The sequence below is a fragment of the Sprattus sprattus genome (genome assembly GCF_963457725.1).
Source record: "Sprattus sprattus genome assembly, chromosome: 1".
NCBI lineage: Eukaryota > Metazoa > Chordata > Actinopteri > Clupeiformes > Clupeidae > Sprattus > Sprattus sprattus.
The window spans coordinates 70,362,505-70,384,734 of NC_137920.1; the positions used below are offsets into that span (position 1 = coordinate 70,362,505).

Below are 22,230 nucleotides of genomic sequence, written 5' to 3' on the forward strand. Positions count from 1 at the left end.
GGCCTTCTGCAGCATGAGGGGAGGGGATTAGGGGCGGATTGGAGGTGTCCTGTTTGTCTCCTGTAACTAGGGAGGAGGGGGGTGGGGGTGTGGGGGGCTGGGTGCGTGAGGGCGAATACCTGCACTTTCAGGACTAAAAAAACCGGAAGCTCTGGGGCTAAATCTCACTTTATAAAATACAAATTTGGTGAGGTGATTTCTAATTATTCTGTTTTTTCAATAAATGCAAAAAAAGAGAAGAATTTAAAGAACTGTTTGTGACCTTGAACATTTCTGAATGCTCAAGATGGACAAAGTAGTATAATGCAATGACATTCCCAAGAACTGAAATATTTAGTGGCCTGAACTGACTGTAATAGGGACATTACTAATCACTAGTCGCCTACATCAGACACACAGGCAATGGAGTCTAATAAATCTGTCAGTGTTACTCTGAAGCAGACATCAGCCTAATGCTGCAGGTGACAAATCCTCCACTCACTCTCACTCAGAGACAAGTCACACAGCATTAAGGTCACTAGGAATCCCATCTGCAGCCAGGCCCCCACTCTCTCCTCGCTCCCTTGCTCATCCCCTCCTGTCAGCTTCTCAGCTCCCCTAAATACTTGGCGCCTTTGACAAAAGAAATTCACGTTAAGCAAATCTGCAGGGCAACAAAAACCAGTCCATCCATCAAGCAAAACAGAGAGAGAGAGACCTGACACAAATAGAGCCTTGTAATTAGGGCATGCGTCCGTTTAGCCTTGGGGAGAAGACAAAGTCCAGACAATCTCGCGAAAAGATATCTCAGTTCGTTAAGAGTACACACAAGCAGATATTTGCTTTGAGTTCTGCAGCTGTGGAAACAACAGTCTTGGACAGTGAAGCAGAGAAGTTCCACGTTACAAACATGCATTTGCTACATCTGTCCATGTTTGCCATTAAGGACTGACAGAACACCAAACAACCAGAACCAGGCCTTCCCTGCAACTCTTATTCCAGAACTTTCCCATGGCAACAGGAAATCACTGCTGCATGTCTGTACAACACAATCCAGACTGACTTGACTGTGTACCATTAAAGGAGCAGGAGGATTTATGGTGATAACCCTTCATATACGAAGCAGGTCCTCTTCCCCAGAGGCTGCCATGTTGTGCCGCCATGTTTCTACATTAGCCCAGAACAGACAAATCTAAAACACTGGTGTTTTTTAAGGCACCTGATGGCCATTGCAGTTTCTCCTATATGCTTGGAAAGGGAGAGGTAAGTCAGTTGGTTGCAATCTGCAGCCTCGCCACTAGGTGCCATTCAATTCTACATATTGTACCTTTAATTATATTGCTGCACATTAACCACATAACGGTCACCTTTAGTACACAAATTTACAAGCAACAGCCCAGACGAGACGAGACGAGACAAGACGAGAAACAAGTTAATTTCCATTAGGGGCATTCAGGGTTGTGGAGGGCCTCTTCAGTCATGCCCTAGCACATAATTAGCAGCGGTATGCATCCACTCGTGAGCATGAACAAGGGCAGCCATTGCCAGCATAGCCCAGATGCTCAGGAGCACCTATGTCCCTTTCCTCTCAGTTAGCCTGCAAAACACGGCAAGAACCCTGGCTATTTATAGCAGCCTCAAACACAGAAGTCTCCCAAAGAGGGGGGGGGAAAAGCTAAAGTAAATGTCACCTCTATTCTAGAGGACACTGTTCTGAGTTCCAGCCACAACATGGGCACAGAGCAAGGGGTCCCTGAAGAAGTGGGGGTTTTTGTCCATCAGCACTTCTAAAATCCTCAATGTTTTGTGCCCGATAGCCCACAGCCTTAAACAAACACTCTGTGTTCGACAGAACCAATACAATATTTATATGAATGAACCCACTCTTGACCTGGCCCTTTTCTCTATCGAAATCTTTCCTGTTTACCACACACTATAAAACACAAATGCACTGAATAAAGGAATACAATCAACCATTGATGAAATACAGGCTCCACTCAGAGCCTTGAAATCACCATCCATTCTGTGGTGTTGGCTGGGCTGGACTCAGGCAGCCAAATAACCAACTGACAGATCACTCTCACCACCACAGAGTTACTGGTAGCATAAAGATGGGACACAAAACTCTGGTTATTTAAAAAACCCTGGTGGCAAAAATGTATGCAGCCTAAATATCTTTCTCCCGGATAGGGAAGCAAAAGGGGAGAGAGAAAAAAAAGGCATGATGGGCACTAGCTTTTCTTACTGCTGATCAGATTAGGAGTAATATGATTGGGGCTAACCGGATTGCTTGCTGCACAGGCGTAAAGATGTCTATTGCTGACCAGTGCTGGGCGGGACAATAATAGGATGTGTGTATTAAACCCTATTAAGGTCTGTCCTCCCCTCGTCCATTCTCTCACTGCTCATACAGTAGACTCGAGCATACATATGAGATTAAGAGAGGACACAGCAGAACCGACTAGTGCACACTTCAGATTTGGGGCTTATTTTTGATGGATTCAGTCTGTTGCACTGGTCTGGCTACTCTATCAGCACACGGGTAGAATATGGAGTTAAAAGCCTGTTAAAGGGGAAAAATGTAAAAGTATTACACTTTTAAAGAGAAATAGGCCCCATTTCACTTAAAACCACATATGAATAATAATAATTAGAAAGTAACCTAACATTACCCAGTGTGTGTCATAAACATAGAGAGACAGTCTTGTTGCTCAAGGGCACAGAGAAAGGGAAGCATAGACAAGGAAAGGGCCTAACGACCAAAAGAGCAGGGGAGGGCTTTTATTTTCTTCCACTGTGCAGGATACAGAAAAGCCAAGCATGATACATCAAGCTGACATGAGCTGGGAGAATAGTGGAGGTGGACCGGGAGGGGTAATATTCTCTATTGGGTTTTAAAAGGGGAAAATATAGGATTGCCCATTTTGAAGATTTATCACTAGCAGGGCCAATTATGTGAGAAGACCCGTTACGGTCATTGATCTCCTGCGCGTCAAACCTGATGTTACAGCTTAATTGATGCTTATATGTTTGCAGTACACTACAGCTGGAAAACAAGACAACTGTGTTACCCTTGCAGACATAAAACATCCCAATCACAGCATAAATGTGTTGCTATGTGTTGTGTGTTGCTATGCTTTATGTGTGTGTGGTGGTGGGGAGGGGGGGGGGGGGGGATCCTGTACATGTCTTTTGTTTTCATTTAAGTGCTTCCATGGCAACAAACACCTTAATAAAAGATGGGGAAACTGCTATAGGTAAACAGCCACAATGTAGCCACTCTTTACTTGAGAGTTAACGATTGCAATTTTAAGACACTGCAGAATATTTCACAGATCACCTTTATTTCTAAAATGCCTGTACACTGACAGCAAACATTTTGTTCTAAAGGTGTGTTTCTCCTTTAGACCAATGCCCAAGTCCACCCATTACATTTTCGAGGGTTGAGTACGCATTTCTATGCTGCTATAAAAATAGTCTTTAATATCTAATGTGTGTTCTGTCCATCACCGCCTGTGTATGCTACAAGCGCTGGGCTTGACTGTACTCTTATAGATCTAACAATAAATTATCCTTTCATAAACAATTAACAACAACAACAAAAAAATAGTATGATGTAGGTCACAAGTTGAAATCTGAAAGGTGAGAGTCAGCTCCTACAGTCCCTGGCAACAGCCACCTGTGATATTGACCTGCTCCCTCCAGAGAGATGCTGCCCACTTAACTCCACTGGCACCTGGCATTTCCAATGTCCTACAAATGATGCCAACACTGGCTGGGTTGAGCAGATGGTTCAGGTGACTGATACAATCTAAACTAAGCTATTCAAAAAAAAAATGCAGCGAAAATGCAGTCCGGCTGTCAGCATAGACTTAATGTTGGGTTGGCAACATCCTATGCAGTTTTTCGAAAAAGACACAGATACTTTATTAAATATCAGATACCATACATTCTTACAGCCGTCGGGAAGAAAGACCACTCCCATATTTCTGTTCTCACATCCAAATACAACCTTACGGGATTAACATGCCTTGTTATTATTATAGGCTTACGGCAATGGCTGAGTAAACTTGCAACGAGCCCGGGCTCCATCACCAGAGAGACAGGAAGCGAAAAAAATCAGCCAACCGAGAGAATGTTCAAAAAAATGACGGTTCTGTATTCTCACTGAAAACAGCACAGCCAAACCATGTTGTGGTGACCCAGCAACCGTGCAGCCAACTGTGATACAACGGCCGCTGCTGAGTCTTTCCAGAACAATGGCCTGTCGTGGTCTAAACCGAACTATCCGTGTAAAACAACGGAATCTTATTAACCACGCACTTAACCTTGAACAATGGTTCCATCCCTCCTTCTGAGTGGGCAGAGAAAAATGCCATTTCAAATCCATCAGTAACGAGTTTCGGAGGTCTGTCCAAGACATGATTACTGTAACTTCAACAAAAGAGTAATACCAAATACCAGATAATGGGAAAAGCTGCTAAACCAGGCGTAGGTTTACATTCCTATTGTGTTCCAAGTGGTTAACTCAATATAGGAGGCTTGTAACCCCTTATTGAAACACTAAATGAAGCCTAGGCAAGACTGACTCGTGGGTAATCAATAGATTAAAAGGACTGTATTGATGATCTGAGGAGCTGAAGAGTGATTGTTCAGAACTGTGGAGGTACAATCAGATAATTGGACACACCAGAAGGCATGCTGCAACACGTGAAATGTCCTTGGATCAGCAATTCTCTTCTCATGTTTACCAGAGACATTACAAAGGAGGCGAAATCACTGACAGGGAGATTAATAGGGGAGACCATATAGAGTCCGCAATGCTAAATATGGACACAGATTTTTTGACCGGAAATGCGTCCATGTATTATAAAGGAACAAACACATTGTTGCATAACTGACATTGCGCCTCACTTTAGCAAGGCAATAGTTGGGTCTTGAAATTTGATGCATGCGCAGTGAGCATGTCAACACAAAGAATAAAGTCTTTTTAGTCTTGTTTGTGGGAAACAATTGTTCACACTGTTTGTGTCAGATATAAACTTTTAATCTCTGTCTGACCATCCTATATGGAGTTACGGATCATTTAAATAGGAGTCCGATCTTGTTTGAAAGCCTGAAATAGCTGCCTGGGGGGGGGTTACCAAGATGACTGCCGAGTGGCGAGACTTGCTTCTTACCCAAAGGGGATCGTGCTAAGGTCAGCTCTTTATAAAATGACAGTATTTCTTATGGATGGATCTCATTTTCCATATAGACGTCTCTACCGCATTTATACTGTACTGTAGCTGATGATACCGCAGTCCTTGGCAATCAATGACCCAGAACCACACTTTGTACGGCTAGAGAGAAGTGAGTTAATTCATGAAGTAAACAGTCATCCTTCATTGCCATAGCAGGGACAGAGGACTCCACCCAGCACTGGATCACCACTCATTTCAGATCCATCACCTGGAACAATCCCAGCCTTCATGAAGAATTACCCAACCCTCAGCAGATGATGGCTAAATCAAATTGCCATATGGTTTTATATATGATTCAAATCATTTGAAAATCTTCTTTTTAAGAAACATGTGTAAGAAATGTGACTGGCATTTGAACATTTATTTACAACTTAATGTGTATTTCTAGCATTGTCCTACAAAATATCATATCAAGAGTTATAAAATGATTGTATCTGAGAAGTTGGCCCATTTAAAAAAAAAAAAAAAAAAAAAAAAACTGTCCAATCAGATGATGTTTGAGTGTTCAGTGTTGCCCCACACTGGCATGAGCAGTGAGTGGAGCAGGTCACATGGGAGTAGCAGTGGTACTTCAAAAATGCCCCTTTCACATCAGCGCTGCGTTGTGATCCATGTGGAAATGAGTGAGAAACAGTAGAGGGAAATAACTGACTGAACTAAAAACAAGTCATTTAGGGCATGGGCCATTTCCACACAAAATCAGAAACTGAGTAACAGGGAGCAGAACAAGACATACACACGTGGCAACTGTGCATGGAACTACACGTGCAGGGAAGCACAGAGCGAGGAGAAAGACATAAGAGGGCTTGGAGAGAGAGAGCGAGAGAGATGCTAGGTTCCATTTTTCTATTTAACAGTTGCCTTGAGGCTATAAAAGGTGTGGGCAGCGCAGTGATGAAAGTGGTAAAGCGGAAAATATTAACAATGTGCTGGTGGTCTTTAGTGTAGAGTGCGGTTTCATTGATTCAAAATGAAATGTAGTCAGTCACCAGAGAATCATGACTATCCGTGCCATTCGTGCCACACATGACCACACAAATGAACCCCAACAGATAATACATTGGCAGCACATCAGGCAACATCCATTCAGTCCGACTCTCGTATTCACAACAGTCAACCCACCCATCCTCTTGCCATCACACTTAAAGGATTTACAGAGAAAATCCTTTCCAGAAAAAAAAAAACATTGCAAATCTTAAGTACCACTAAATGATAAAGTGTTTTCGACTAGTCTGCTCTATAAAATGTAGTCACAGCATCTAGGTCTTTCATTGATTTTTTTCAAGCACAGATTTCTTTTCAAGGACATCTATGCATTGTTTCCTGACTGATATATTGGTATTGATAGGGTGTTTTTTCCAGACACACTAACTACTAAATCTAAAATATTTTTTGGGGGAATGTTAAACAGGCTTGAAAACAGCTTGTATTACAACATCCTACTATACTTTCCCACACCATAGACCAACAAAGCACCACTAGTTGGGAAAGATCCATAAGAAGACATCTTTTATTTTTTTCATTTGGGGGTGAACAATGATGTCTACACAGAAATGCCTGTTTGGTTTTAAACATAACAACTCAAACATTTCATTGAACAAGTTTGTAAATATTAGCAACATATAAGCAAGAAGAAGTTCATTCTGCAAGGATAATTTTCCTCCCCTTCAATATATCCAAGATGTTTAGGGATCGAGTTTTGAGAAGGGATCGAGTCCATGAGAAATGAGGCCAAACCAACCGGAGTTCTTAATGCCAGTGACTGTCTGTAATATCAGTGCCTACTGCTGCCGTACTCCTGGGGGAACTCTGCTAAGAGGGAAGAATGTGGTGGGCTAGAATTACATGCAGCTATTCAAACATTATGTTTTCACGTCAGCGATAGTACAATGGCCAAAGTTTTTTGACAAGACTTGTCTTCCCCCCCCTGCCCCAAAATAACCTCCTCACCATTTTTGTGACATGGATGCACCATGGATAGATGCAATGACACTGTTGTGTGTGTCTCAGATGAGGGATGCAGAATTTTCTGTCTGGTCATAGCAATTGTATAGACTGGGTCACGTGTTTCCATTGGACCGGATCAAATATCAGTGATGCAGCTGTGAAACAGTTTGCCAGATGATATCTCATCATATTCACGTAGAGGAACATCCCATAATGTTAACCCTGACACTGAGTGCAAAGCGTGCAGGTACTAACGCTTGTCTCTTGAACTGAATGACTGTGAGTGATTGGGTTTCAGATAATGTGGTGAAAGAGGGAAAATACTAGGGAAGTCAGCTTTCTTGTCCTCGTGTGAGGGATGGGTTTGTGTATTCTTACAAGACAGGCTTTTCACAACTTTCGGCATGACCAGAAGTCATTATGAAGCCAGAAAAGGAACTCAGAAAATCATATAATGGGGATAGGGAGAGAAAAAGAGAGGGAGAAAAAGAGAGGGGGAGAGAGAGAGAGAAAGAGAGAGAGAGAGAGAGAGAGAGAAAGAGAGAGAGAGAGAGGGGGGGAGAGAGAGAGAGAGAGAGAGGGGGAGAGAGAGAGAGAAAGAGAGAGAGAGAGAGAGGGGGAGAGAGAGAGAGAAAGAGAGAGAGAGAGAGAGAGGGGGAGAGAGAGAGAGAAAGAGAGAGAGAGAGAGAGAGAGGGGGGGGAGAGAGAGAGAGAGAGGGGGAGAGAGAGAGAGAAAGAGAGAGAGAGAGAGAGGGGGGGAGAGAGAGAGAGAAAGAGAGAGAGAGAGAGGGGGGGAGAGAGAGAGAGAGAGAGAAAGGGAGAGAGAGAGAGAGAGAGAAAGAGAGAGAGAGAAAGGGACCTACATGTTTGAGGATATGGGAAGAACACAGGAGACGTGGTACATAAAGCTCCCTTCTCACTTCCTGTATTTTCGAGTGTGTAGGTGATTTCAGCTAAGCAAGTGTGCCAGATCTTCTTGGACCAATCAATTAAAATCATGGCCTAGTTGAAAATAAACAGTAGAGGCTGGGAAAAATGGTTGCCTCCCCACTGAGTCTGCCAAAATGACGTATTTTCTGTCTTTTCCAAGCAGTGCATGGAAAAGAGGAGGTCAACTGTTGCCTGTAGGCATTTCTCTCATTCTCTCTCAGTATAGCCACACACACACACACACACACACACACAATCACACCTTCCACTCTGGCTGCCTTGCATACCTGCAGAACAAACTAGGGCAGTGAGGACAGAATCGATCAATCAGAACAAATAAGGGGCAAGACACTTGGGACAGAGCCAAGGGGCTAGACAATATGTAACACACACACACACACACACAGACACACACACTCACACACCACACCACACACACACACACACACACACACACACACACACCACACACACCACACACACCACACACACCACACACACTCTATCAAGAGGGTAAGTGATCTCAAGAATGCTGATGACCAGGATGACCTGCTCAGACTGCAGTTTTTTCCTGCCCTGCTGCTGCTGCTACTAACCCTCAAACCACCACTTGCCAACTGTCATCGTGCCGTCCGTCCAAAAGTGATGCCTTTGTGAAAAGCCTGTTAAATTCAACTTCAGTAATTGTCTGTCAAAAGCTGTTTGGCTGTAGTTTCAAAGGGCACTCAAGAGCATTCTCAAAAACATTTTGTCATGATTGTCTATGACCGTCCATGATAGCAGAATCAGAATTGTATTTCTGCAAAGAGCCTGGCTCTGCCCGCCTATTGGTCCCAGCACAGTATCTGCCGTGATTATAGTCCGGGAACTGATGGTCGCAAGATGAAACTATGAGTTCTTCATAGGAGCCCACCAATCAGCAACCAGTGGGGGTGGCTAAGTGCGAAGACCCTGAAATTAAGCGTTTGCTTGAAAAGTAGCTACAACAATGGTGGCAACACTAAAGCTAGGTGAAGCAATACAAACAGTAGTTGCAAAGCTAGCAAACATCTAAGAATGTGTAAACTTATTTGTCAAGGGCAAAGACATTGTTGCCTTACTGCCCGTGGTTTTTTTTTACTAAGAGATCATCACCCTTTCAAAAGGCTCAATAATGTTTAATCTGATCTGCCAACCTTTTAGATGGTTATGCCATTGAAAAACAACTAATGCCACCAATTCCAACATTACATTCACATTTAATCCAATCCATCTAGACTCCTCCATCTATAATCTGCACTTTGTTTTGTATATGAAAAGTATTAGGCATTGCCCAGTATTTATGTATGTAATATGTAGATTTAATCCATGAAACTCTGTGGATTAGATTTGACTGACATGTGAAGTTATCTTGGGGAATGCATTCAACTCAGTCATCCCCCAGTGCTCCATAACGTTTCGCATGCCATAGTCAGTCCATGCAAGCCAGCCCAATGGCCAGAGTGGGCCAGAGTGGGCCAGAGTGGGCCAGAGGGCTCCATCACCCAGTCCTCAGTGGCAGGCCAGTTGCAGTCTCTTCTCATGTCTGCGGTGCGTGCGTTTGGGGATTAAGAGGGATGAGCTGATAGTGGGGAAAGGTGGAGGACAGGGAGTGGAAGTAGCCATCCCCCCCTGACAGTCAGTCCATCCCTCTAGTGTCAGCCATGATGTCGGGTGCTTTGCAAACACTCGCAAAGGCTGCCTCTCCTCCCGCCGTTTTCACGCCAAAATTCACACTCTCCTCTCCGCCTCACAGTTGGGCTTAAGAACACCACCGCGCCCAAAGACAAACAGGCTCTCTGGCTGGTCCTCACAGAAGGACCCTTTTATGTTTCTGCTTCAATCCCTATAAGGTGCCATCTATAGCACACGTCAGCGAACAGGCGGCCCAATTCTACTTGGCAACATTAGCAGTGCTAAGACGACACTTTAACAGCTCAAATAGTATTTATGGATTCCCCATAGGACAAACTAAATCTCAAAGCTCCAAGTCTCAAGCTCTTGACACCAACCAGATAGTGCATGATCTAATACAATAGCCTACCGTTACCAAAGTGGCATGTATATTATGTCATACAGACTGCAAAAAAAAAACAGCAGCAAACAAAAAATGCTGGATTCACACACAAGCATTAGTGATAATGGCGGTTCAGCAGGAGCGATGAGCCAGTGAGTATAAAGCAGAGGTGATCTGACAAATATACAAATAACGCCCAATAAAAAAAGAGCCTGTTGATACGCTATGTTTGTTACGGCTGTCAGTTCTGCCTACGCCTGTTTGTATGATCTCACTGTGAACACACGTGACAGACAGTTTCATCAAATCATCTGATTACACAGGCGGAGATGAGCTCACGTCTTATGAATGCACTGTAATACTGAACACAAAGAGACACACTGAGATGTGAGTGCTCAGTGACTGTAACCAGTGCCAAGTCATATTGATAAGAAGCACGTTATTTAATGGGTCTTCGAAACAGACAAGGCCTTTTGCGTGTTGCGTAAACCCAGAGATATTTCTAGAACATCCTTGTGGGTGTGATGACAACCAAAGAGGTTGAAGTTGTGTCACCACCCTCACAATCGTTATAAAGCTAAAAAGAACAGCAAAGATTAAAGAAAATACTGAGGACGAAGAAGACCAAAGACAGGGACAAATAGGGCCAAAGAAATTCCAACAAAGAAAAGGAGGAAGATGAAAATGACAAAGAGGAAGAGGAAGAGCAATTAAAACTGTAGGTAGATCCACCTTCTGAGCAAAGGTCGTTGTTAAGAAAATAAAAGGTAGACCCCTGGCATTAATCATGGCTGGATGCTGCCCCTGCACCTGTCAGCCCCCTGTGAACGGTGTAAGGCAAACACAATCAACTCCATCCCCAGCCCTCCGCCATTAGTATTCACAGGCATGTGCTCATCCCTCTACATCCCAGCTGTCTGCAGCCATTTACATTTAAACATCTATTAAAACAACGTGGCTGCATTGCTTGTAGCACAAAACAGCTCGTTATGATCTCAGCGTTAGATACCGCAGGCGGTGCACTGCAATGGGTCTTCTACATTAGTAATAGGAGACACTTGGGCCGAGGTACTCCAGGCTGTGAGGGGGTAGTGTGTGTGCAGCGAGGCAACGGGGATCATTTGCTATGTGCTCCAGAGTGCTGCGCTGGCAAGGGGGAGATACACCTACCGCTGCAAACAAGTCCATAGTGTGTTTGTAGTGTGGTATGCATTCACCTTTGAGACTTCATGTAAGGTATTTCAATGCATAGCTGAGCATGCCAGATGCAGCCAATACACATATGATTCTTATGCATCATTTGGCTCAGCTGCATGGTTTAATTAGTTATACCGTCAGCTGTTTAAAGACTGGGGGTCTCTGAAAGTCGCCAAAAGTCTATTGAAACTCTGCAAATACTAATAAACAGCGGAGGTCCATGGGGTTGGGGGATTCTTCCTGGTAAAGTGAAGTTACGCCCTGCTGTAAGCAACTCCCTCCTAAGCTGGCAAACCAGCTCCGGGAGATGGCTTTTCTCTCTGCAATAAATAATTGAATTCTGCCGACTGCCTTCAATTATTCATGTAAGTTTATAATTCATCTTCAGCCACAATTTCTTCCTGTAAGGTGAAAAAGAAAGAAGGGAGGGAAGGAAGGAAGGCGAGAGAGGGGGAGGGGGACGGAGTGAGGGAAAGAGAGAACGAGGGAGAGGGATAGAGAGAGGGAGACAAAGAGAGAGGGAGGGAGGGAGAGAGAGAGAGAGAGACAGGGGTGGCAAGAGCTGAAGATGCACAAGCTGCACAAGCTCTCCTTAACAAATCACATCCAGCAGCACTAGCAGCAGCCCGCTCCCCCAGCATGCGTACATGCAAGCTGCAGTGCATTAACTTTCAAAGCTCCTCCAAGGTTCTACTCAATGTAGCCATTTCAATAAATCACCATGGCGACAGCTGAATCAAGCAACATTTTAGAGTTCTCTCTGGTCCATGGAGTGTCCCCCACATCCCACCAGTGGTCTTGGGGAGAGGGGGGGGGGGGTCAAATTCCTCAAGAGGCAGGGTTCTCTTCTTTTCATACAGTTTATAATTCATTTAAAGACACTGAATTTCACTGAGTGTAGAGTCATTTACCTTTGTGTGTGCAAAGACAGTCTCTGTCCTCCATCTATAAAGACTTTTACTCTACCGCTCACTTCCAATCCAGCTGATATTTTAATCAGCTAGGAGGTGGGGGGAGTATATTCCAAAAATAGTAGATTCACTGACACCAGCCAAAAAACCCTTGGGGGTGCTAGACTGTACCATTTAACTGAGTTTGACTTTTACAGTGTGAGCCATCTTTACCTGGCTTGCCCTATACTGTATGAATGCCTAAGAAGTAAAGAGATGTGTCTAGTATCATGGAGCCAAAAACCTGTGTGACTACGGGACTCTTCTATTAAATTCAATTCAACTCCAAAAGGCATGGGGTTAGTTAACACACCTTAGTTAAACTAACAATTTCCATCCACATTTCCCCATGGTTACACCAGGATGTAGCCTAAACTGTAATATGATCTTTAATCTTGGCCCCACAGTGTGTCTGTCTGTGTGTTTGCCATGTCATACCCGCTTTCCTTTGTGACTGCATACACCAGCGTTTCCCCTGGGACTGACGTGGCGTCTGCCAGAAATAGGAAGATACAGCAGGAGCACTCCTGTATAAAAAAAATAATAAAAAAAAAATATATAAGTAAACATGTAGAAACCTAAATAATGGCAATATACGCAGCTATTTAGCACTTTCCAAAAAACTCTGATGCTGTCAACAGACTTGTGTAAACATTATGGCCTCTCATGTTCAAGGTCAATACAGAGACTCCCACATGTGTCAACAAACACTGATAGACAGCCTACAAGTTTTTTTTCTTTTTTTTTCTCGATTCCTTTCTCTGATTTTCAGTAACCGCTGGAATTAAATAGTCTCGTAACGTGGCTTAAGGTTGTGCCTCTTTCCACCAAAAAAAAATATCCTTGCTGAAAAGCATTTGGAGTGATAGAATGCAATCATGCTGCGGTGACATCACCTGCCGCCACCACCAACCATTTCACAGCACCCGTCAGTGGCTTTGAGTGGCAGCTGAGCTAGTTATTGCAGCTGTTGAAGAGATAGGAGCCATGTGCCCTGTATATTTGGCTGGCATGTGTAATGTTAAGAGCATTGAAACACGGCTGAGTTAAGGGGGAAAGAGGGCAGCCCCGCAATAACAAAAAAGTCACTCTTCTCTAGCAGCAGATTGAACAGCTGAAACAACCCGCAGGAGCCAGGGCTGTTACTGCACAAAAGGCTAAAAGGTGTGGGATTGGAGCAGCTGCCTCGTTTAAGCTTGCTTCTAACACGGTCGGTGATGTTACTGAAATGTGGCGTGATGTCAATTAGCAATTAACCAGAGGAAGTATAGCCTAATGAATGTAGTATCACATGGGATACTTTATATTATGAATGTGAATTTCTCTTTCTCTCCTTCTTTATCTAGCTGCATTATCTCTCTTTAAAATGTTTGTGTGTGTCCATGCATGTAGGACACACACAAACATTTTAAAGAGAGATAATGCAGCTAGATAAAGGAGAGAAAGAGAAATTCACATTCATAATATAAAGTATACCATTTAAGGATGTAAATGAAAAGAAAAGTACAATTGTGTTCCATGGCAAGGTTTAAAATCCCAGTGGGTAAGTCTTATGGACTGTTCTGAATTCTCAAAATAATTTGGTTCTTATTACTGTTGGTTATGAGGGAAAATCTTGAGGTCGATGACTGGCAACTCCATCAGATTCCTTTGAAATACTTGGGCACGAAAAAAAAAACCTATAAAATGCTGAACACTTCCTTTCCATGCAGACAAAACCAAGGTTTCATTTCCTCTTAGGGCGAGATAAATCTAGGAAACGACAAACATTATCTAAGCTTAAATCTCTCCCATCTTATGGACTTCTGTATTAATTAGGTAGACAGATATTAATAACCAGAAACAAATTTAAAATAAAAAGCTTTGAAAAACAAAAGTCGAGGCGGGGATATCCAACTTCTCAACTGCAGACAGCGGTTTATAGGCATGCATGGCAAGGCATTTAGCATGGGAGACGGAATGTCTATAATTCAGCCATAACTCTATTTTTCCCCCTTTCCCCTCCATCTCTTTGTAAGCGAACAGGGAGCTGCACAGAAGCTCTGTGAATGCACACAAACATGATATGGCTTTGTGATATAGATGGCAATCCCAGACATGGTGTGGGCGTACTTGGGCTCAAAGCAACAGAGCTACACTGGGATATGAACACATTGAGGAAAATGTCTGATCTATCGACTGTGATTAATACGTCACAATAGTGAGATGTTGATATATTTTTTATTTTTATAACCCCATAACCTTGCAGTTTTACCTCTTGAATAAGATGTAAGTCAGAAATCTAGTCCCAAAGGCCTTATGATACACGAATCAGGAAAACAGAAAAAGGCAAGCAAAACTTCAACTGCAAAATGTCATCAACAAAACCCACCCAAGGCTATTATTTCACACATCATTAACAATGCTTGATATTTGCCAAAGTATGTTGGTGGGACCATGGAAGGAATAACATTCACATGGATGAAGCTCCCCTCCTTTGACTACGAAGGCACATATTTTGGAGCAATGAAAGATCCATATTGACGGTCAAACTATCATATTTCTTCAGCTCAGCCCCTTAAAAAAAAAAAAACTTCTCAAACTAGTAAAAAACTAAAACCTATGCTCGATTATCACTGCATCTTCCACTGTATTTTCTGCAATGACATCAAGCCAGGTCTTATGATTTTTCTGTCTCTCCCTCCCACAGGTCCAGGAGGGGTTCTGCTCCCAGCTGCTCGGTAGGATCAGCAGCTGTACAGGCCACCAGTGGCTGGGGAACCAGGGAGCCTTTCCCCACTGGAGCTCCGCCAGCGTGATCCATTTACAGGCGTGTTGGCCTGGTCCGGAGCGCTGCAACACACAACACCGCAGTGCTCCAGCTCTCCGTCTCCTGAGGTCACTCGTGCTCGTGGCCCCTCGTCTGACATCACGCTGCTTGTGCAGTTGTGCAGGTGGTCAAGGGTGGCGGGGACACATCAAGTCTCCAGTCAGACTGCAGACTGTGCTTTACAGCCACATATATAACAGGGAACCAGGAGCTGTGCGTATTACACACGCCACACAGCATACAGTTTAATGCTTTATAGTTTTTAAAGCCAGAGATGTGAAGCCTCAGATTTTAACGAGCATATGCAGCAATGAACCTTATGTAACGCTGCAGAGAAAAGGCTGGTTAAGGGCAGACAATAAGAGCTCAGTTCCCTAGTAGTAGACTTAACAAGAGCCATGTCAGTTTGTTTCTCAAAAGTTAAATGCAAAAAAAAATATCTGTCCTGATCGTCCATATTAAACATTTGAACCATACTGAGCAACGCCTTGAACAGCACTGTGCAACTGACACCGATCTACTTCTAAAGTTTCAAATGCAATTGCCGTTCATTTTAGTCTTTCATTCCAAGTGCCCTCTACATTTCCAATCCAATCTTGATTTATGCAAGCTTTTCAGAGCAGAAAGAGATAACACATCCCCTGCACAAGCGTGACCCCACCAGACCCAGATATATGACACTCCCTTGAGGTGTTGAATGTGAACTTAATCTTGCCTACTTAACACGGGGCTGCTCTTACGAGAAAGACCTTGGAAAGAGCAAGCACTGGACATTACTTTCAACCTTCAGTAACAGCAATAGGGAATGTGGCCACTGCTAGAAATGAACTGGTGACAAATCTTAAAATGTAAAACAGAGCCTAGAGGAGAATAATAATGTTCCTTTAATCATAATGGAAGTTGGGACGATAACCTTAGCTATGGAATGGCTTATTCTGATTCAGTTGTTTGGAGAACGCCCCCATTCTTCAGCGTCCCCTCTGAGCTCAAAAGCGAATGAAATGATCGCTATTAAATCTCTCCAGAGCATCTCGGGGAGCTTACCAGACGTGCGTGCATTGATAAATAGCAGAGATGTATGTTCACAAATTCATTATTTATTTGGAAGCACAAACGCGTTCACAGCTCATCACCGCCTGCGCACGCTGAAGTGTTAACCAATCTCTATGCATGGCCTCGAGTCGGAGACGGAATAATATTCTTGATACCAGAAGAGGAGGATAAGCACTCGGTCTCTAACGATAAGACCGCTCTTCAGGGCAAACTCCAGAGCCTAAACAGGGCTGTGGTCATTCATCTTACCCAGAGTTCTTCAATGGGGGTTATTAAAAGTTAACTCGACTGTGGCAACACAGTCTAATCCCTGTGCCTTCATCTTTTGTGTGTCAGCTCCAAGAAATTGGTTCACTTCATGTCTGGGGAGCGAGACCACATTGCTTTATCAGACACCAGGGGTACAAGTGCTAACAAGTGCATGTAATCACGTAGCTTAAAAATGTACCCAAGCTTTCCGCATGATTGGTTGGCCTAGCTGTTACAGGCTGTTCCTCACCTGTAAATCCCGGTCCAATACCTAAGGCAGGAAAACATTTTTATTTTTTCTTCCTGCCTCATTCACTCTTTTCCCCCAAACAAATACTGACAACAAAGGAAGAGAAAAGTCAAACATGAACGCCCAGCACTGTTCCACGTCGGATGTGCCTGTGGGTGCAGGCCACTGGAAACTAGAACAACAAAGGCAGACACTTAGAAATTCAGAAGGGGGTGCAGGGACAGTCCTCACGTCAGCAATTCAGCTGCAGCACAAAGGAGAGATCAAGGTGGGGGTAAACTATCGACTCCACGGCCATGTCTTATTTTGATAAGAGAGGTAAGTCTATGGTTCTGCTTGCACACAGCCCTGTGAAACAGCTAAAGCGTTGTGTGATACAAGCAAGCTTCGCACGCTCATTCAGCTGGAAGGCAGGCATGTGGGAACAGAGGAGCTCATCAACCTGCTGTTTGCATCAACACGGAGTCTCCGGAGATGCTGATAAAAAATAATTAGGTACTGTTAATGAACATAGGTGTGTGTGTGTGTGTGTGTGCGTGTGTGTATACGAGAAAAGCAGAAGCAGCAGAGTGGAAGGGTGAGGATCTTCGGGGAGAATTCATTTCCTGAGGGACATGTGTATTGCATCGGGCGAATAGAGCAAAACTACATTTTAAACGACTTTAATCTAAAGATTACGAGATTGAGCTCCGACTTGTTTTGGGTGTTAACTGGAGACTAGCATGGGGGTGGAGAACGTAAGCCCAAGGTCATGGGCTTCAGCACAGAGCACAGGAATGACATCATGAGGAAAGAGTCCGTGCTCAGGAGGCTGCTGGACTTCAACCGCTGCAATCACTTGGTCTCTACAGTATGTCATCGCAACTCTCCATGACAACCCAACCATAGCTCAGATCCCCCCACAAAACAACACAGGCAAGTTAGAAAAGCTTTTCTGCCACTGTTCTTGACATTTGAACCAAATTCAATTCTACAGCCAAAGTAATCAAAAAACTTTAACTACATGAAAAAGGAGGAACTTCCAACCAGAAACGACAATAAAAATAAGATAAAAAAAAAAAAACACTGATAGCGAAGCAAAAGGCTCTGGTCCAATATCAGTCTTGTGAAAACGACAACCGCAACCCATGCCCCAACCACATTCAATTAGAAAGTGAAAAGAATTGAATCCATCTTCGCCAAAGGCACAATGACTTTCCTTCACTTTCTATTGCCTGTGCCTGACAAAGAGGCAACTTCTGCAGGCAGAAAAAAAGACTTAAGGACAGTATGCCCAACTGGATTGATTCATTACCATGTACAACAGAGCGATTGTGATCTGACTACAATACAAACTAAAGCATGACAAATTCTTCCACTGTTCCTCTCGAAAAACAGAAATAGTACACAGTGACAGAGCACGGTATTCAGAGCGGCGTCTGCCTCCTGTAGCTAATGCCCGCCTAACGCCTCACTGGCTTATCATCGCAGCTGTAAACGGAGACCGTGCCAGTGGACTCTAGCTGCTTGTTAAAACGCAAGTCTACGGCTGCTCTTCCTAAACATTCCGATCGGGAAAGCCAGCATATCCATGTGAATGGCGACTTCACTGGTAGCCAGGCAGACGACACTGCATTCCAAAGGCAAGTATTTCACCTGGGGCACAATGAACACAATGATGGGATGGTTTATGAAATGGATACAGTGCCACTGAACAACTGTGGAGGGAAAACCTTGGTGGTGTCAGCTTGAATAGGATGATGTCAGCTTGAATAGGATGAAACAAAACACTTTTGGGTTAGTCAGCCTGGTCAGTACCTGATACACCATGAACACATTAAAAGAGGGCTAAATACAAACGGTTTATGAAATATGAACAGAAAACCTGAGAACGTCTCCTTACTGATCTGGTAGACAAGACACACTACCATGTACTGGTAAGGGTCCGCAGTGCTGCTTATGGTTGTTATATTAGAGACTATGCGCAGAACCCATTCTCTGCAGTCAGGTGCTGGAACGAGCCATGAGGTTCTGAAAAGCAGAACCAACAGTGAGATTCTGCCCACCCTGGAGAACGATCTGATGGGTGAAGATCAATCAGGCTTCACCATCCCGCTAAAAGGTGTATCTTGGAGCTATTCCCAGTGTGTACACCCTCATGTCTTTGTTCTGCCACAAAGCGACCGCCATGGCTGACTGCCCACCAGCGCAGAGGACTGCAGACTCATACCTGGCAGCGTGAGGTGTTTGTGTGCCAGGTTTTCCAATAGCGGTGCGGGCAACACGCTTTCACCGGCTGCGGAGATTTGTGTAGCGGGACGCGAGGCAACAGTGATTACAGATGCAGAGGCTAACGCAAATATTGCCCATGGAGGCCACCTGCAGTGCCACTGAGCTGTCTGATGGATTACAGGCTCACATAGAGATTACTGCATTTACGCTATCGCCATGGCATTTTTTGCGGCTAAGCCCACGTGGGGGCATTACAGCAGACAGGTGCATCCGAACCCCAGACACTCCTGTGGATCAGGAGAACTGATACTAGCTTCCATCATGGCAATCAATATGAAACCGTCAGCGGTCATAAAAAGTCAGGAAACGCTCATGTCCATCTAAATCGTAATATAAAGATTAAAAAAAAAAGAAAATCAGGCAGTCACTCTACTTAAAGATTTGGGAAAACAAAGATGACTTGGACTTAGCCAAGATTTGTTGTCTTGGTTGACTTACTAAAGTCTGTAGGTCTTCCCTGCATGCTCGCCAACTGAATCAGATTCACGACTGAAAAAGCTGAACATGCTAGTTCCCAAAATGCTCCCAGTTCTGACAGGAACAAATCCTTTCATCAGCATTTCGATGACATCCTAGCCATCAAAGGTGCTCCAACTCCGCCAGAATGAGACTTAAGACGTAACTGTTCTCAGATGTTTTTTGTTTGCTGATCAAATGCACTCTAATTTGTATTTCTTTATTTCTTTATCAATCATTTCTTTCAGTCTACCTTTAGCTTCCTTTTTAATCTTGTATTTTCTATGTTCTTTTAACTGTTACAATGCTCTTTATCTTTTGTGGTATCTTATTGTCCTGTTCTTTTATCTGCTCATTTGTTAAGCAGTTTGAATTACCAATGTGTATGACATTTGGTATACAAATAAACTTGCCTTGCTAAACAGTACTGACCCGCTTTCCAATTTTGTCTGATAAATGAAATCGATCCATAATTTTGTACTGGCAAAAGTATCTAGTGGGGTGTTTAAAAGACAACTATAAGTCCTATTTCTCATGAAGTCTCTGTCAATATGAGTTCACTTGTTTATTACAAAGACATCGTGGTCTCTCAGCATATCGAACATACACAAAAAATACAATTCACTGTCATTAAATACTATGCCTGCAGCAAACCGCACGTCTGATAAAAAAAAAATAAAAAAACACAGAACTTGACCCAGATGCCAAGTCAACCAAGTGAGGAGGACTCTGCACTCATTTACGAGACACTGTTTAATGATTTGCTCAAGCTACTGGGTCTCTAGATAGACGTGACATCATACCCTCACAGCGAGTTCCAGCGTGAGGCTAGGGCCATGGGGCAATTTGCAGCTAAACCCATGAAATGGCACTGATGTCAAAAATGAAAACATTGAAAGGACCACCAAAAAAAAACCTCAGACCCTCTTTACACATCCGCATCCCACCATCGGCCCGCATGGAATCTGAGTTGCTCAACTACAAACACACACACGCACACACACATGCATACACACACACACACACACACACATGCATACACACACACACATGCATACACACACACACGCACACACACACACACGCACACACACACGCACACACACATGCATACAAACATTCCACACGGCCATGACCAAATATCACTCATGTACCCTAATAACGTAGCTTCTCTAACGAGTCTTCTCTGCGTGCCAAAAAACATAAGAACCCAGCGCGCCGATCTACTCCTTCTCAAATGACAAGGGGTTGATACTTGGGCGAGTCGAAAACACAAACATCCTTGTGTTGACGGAGAGGCAAAGTGACAGCTTGCTCCGTGTCAGTTCCAGCAGGGAAAGGAGGAGAGAATCTCAAAGACCGCAGCCAGGCAGAATTTGGCAGTGCCCCTGCGAAGAAGACAAATTGTGATGCAGTCCCCCTGATTTGGCACGCCGCTCCTGGAGATTAATTACTCTTTCCTCTGTGTCTAGCAAAATGAGAGCATGGAGTGGCCCGGTCGGAGACGAGCTCGGCCAGGGGCACTATCTCCACTGCTGGCACCTAGACGTCAGTGATGCACCAAAAACATGCCCTCACCAGTCGAGTGCCATGGCATGGCATGGCATGGCACTCTACTGGTGAGGGCATGTTTTTGCCATGCCATGCAAAGTGAGCTAGGATAGCTGCTGTGGTGCATGTTGGGGATCGAGTGAAAAGCCGCCCCTACTGACCTCTCCGTGAGGTGAGGAAGCGAGAGAACAAGGGCTGTGAAGTGGAAAATTTGTGACCATCCCAGCGTAGATAATAAGGTGGGACTTACAGGGGGGACCAAACTCGGCCGAGATGCCACGGCTTTTGTTGCCGTCCTTGTGTGGGACTCAAGGATTCTGGGCAGCATGCCATCTCAAGACATTTGAGGCCACATTTGTCTGAGACAAAATACCTGTTTTTTTTTGGGGGGGGGGGGGGGTTTCCTGGTGCACTTCAACGTGTGAGTTCAACAAAGCATTTTGTTATCACACATTCAAACATGTTTATGCACTAAAGGGCTCTCACAGTCCGTCTTTGCCCATTCTTGCACCTCTGATAGCTTTGTTTTGTCTCTGCGTCAGCCTAAGTGTTTAGGCCACCCCTTTGCACTGTAACATGGGAGCAAGGAATCAATGGCTGGCATCAGTCTGTGAAGCCTACAGCTGTTGAAGATTATCAAGCAATCATCAGCATGTTTCAAAGCACATGAATACATCACAGATATGGCCTAATGATGGCTGTGTGGCTGTATAAGAAGGCTATGGTATAGACAGAACAGGCATCTTGCAACGCATTAACAGATTACTGTGCAAAAACAGCTGGTCTTTTCCCGCAAAGGACACATTACATAGGCTAGGTCATATTGCAAAAGAGGGTTATTCAGACTTAATTTGAAACATTTGAAAGATCTTAGGGATGGATTTGGGGAAAATCATGCAGGTTTTTCCAACCATTACGCCTGAACGGCTGCCATTAATGCGAACACGTGTTTCAGAAAGGCACAACTGTGACGGCTCATAAAATCACTGCAGTTTGATACAAATCCAACTTATCTACTTCAAAATTACGTCAGCACATTGCTCATTTCACGCATCTGAAAGTACAGATAACTACCCAGACTTTTTAGGAAGGGGATAAATAAATGTCTCATACACAATATTATCACAATACTTGGGCCACCATCTTTTTGCCAATAGGCAATATGATGTAGCGAATATTGTAACACATAGCATAAGCACAACAGGCTGCAACATCTGTTGCCTAGAGCTAAAGGATATCAGGCAAATAACTCTGGCCAAATATAAAATTTGACTGACACATGGTTTCTGCTGTACTGTTGAGTCTAATTA

General features: G+C 43.9%; 1 protein-coding gene across 3 annotated transcripts in view; it reads right to left on the reverse strand.

The window, feature by feature from the left end:
- The window catches only part of ndst1b (N-deacetylase/N-sulfotransferase (heparan glucosaminyl) 1b), a 59,098-nt gene that overhangs the window by 32,838 nt on the left and 4,030 nt on the right, over positions 1-22,230 (reverse strand). For 2 of the 3 annotated variants that reach the window (XM_080839412.1, XM_080839410.1), the window contains exon 2: positions 12,720-12,808. The exons of the other annotated variant lie outside the window; for it this stretch is intronic. The gene's annotated coding sequence lies outside the window, so the exon portion shown is untranslated. The remainder of the gene's footprint in view (positions 1-12,719; positions 12,809-22,230) is intronic. 3 annotated transcript variants of the gene reach the window in all.